This window comes from Ornithorhynchus anatinus, chromosome 1 (assembly GCF_004115215.2).
Source record: "Ornithorhynchus anatinus isolate Pmale09 chromosome 1, mOrnAna1.pri.v4, whole genome shotgun sequence".
In the NCBI taxonomy this organism is placed as follows: Eukaryota; Metazoa; Chordata; class Mammalia; order Monotremata; family Ornithorhynchidae; genus Ornithorhynchus; species Ornithorhynchus anatinus.
In genome coordinates, this window is record NC_041728.1 from 113,469,120 (window position 1) to 113,470,003 (window position 884).

General features: G+C 46.3%; 1 non-coding gene across 1 annotated transcript; it reads right to left on the reverse strand.

Annotated features, from left to right (window-relative positions):
- Positions 1–746: 746 nt before the first annotated feature.
- LOC114817356 lies at positions 747–884 on the reverse strand. Its single transcript, XR_003765210.1, has one exon. It is a non-coding gene; the product is annotated as a small nucleolar RNA SNORA7 (small nucleolar RNA).

Sequence of the window (884 nt, forward strand, 5' to 3'; positions counted from 1 at the left end):
CTATTGTATTGTACTCTCCAAAGTGCTTAGTACAGTGCTCTGCACACAGTAATTGCTTAATAAATACTATTGATTGTTGCTGAGGTAGCCATTGATGATGATGGTGATGGTATCTGTTAAATGCTTACTATGTGTCAAGCATTGTTGTAAGCACTGAGGTAGAGACAAGCTAATCAAGTTGGACACATTACCACATGTGGCTCACAGTCTTAATCCCCATTCTACAGATGAAGTAACTGAGGCTCAAAGAAATTAAGTTACTTGCCCAGGGTCACATAGCAGATAAGTGGCAGAGTCAAGATTGAACCCAAGTCCTTCTAAATTCTAGGTCTGTGCTCTATCCAATAGGGGAACACTGGACAAAGGGGGTCACCATATCTACTCCTTCACATCCCCCATCTTGTGGGCATCTAGGTTCACCCAGTTCCTAATTCCAACCCTAATTCAAGGGCTTTCCACTGTTCCCCAGAGCCCCTTCCTCAATCCAAGCACCCCTCCACCTCTCTCACCTAAGAGCGATCTTATAGGGTCTTATGCGTTGAATCGTCTCCAACCAATAGCAACACCATGGACATCTCTCCCAGAACTCCCTACCTCCATTTGCAATCCTTTTGGTAGTGTATCCATAGACTTTTCTTGGTAAAAATAAGGAAGTGGTTTATCATTGCCTCCTTTCATGCAGTCAACTTGAGTCTTCACCCTCGACTCTCTCCCATGCCAGTGCTGCCCAGCACAGGGGAGTTTTGACCTGTAGCAGATTGCCTTCCACTCGCTAGCCACTGCCCAAGCTAGGAATGGAATGGGCAGGCCTCTTTTTGACTCTCCCTCCTGTAGCTGAGACTGGTAGAATACTGGAAACTCTCCAGATGCCACCCTGAGAGGGG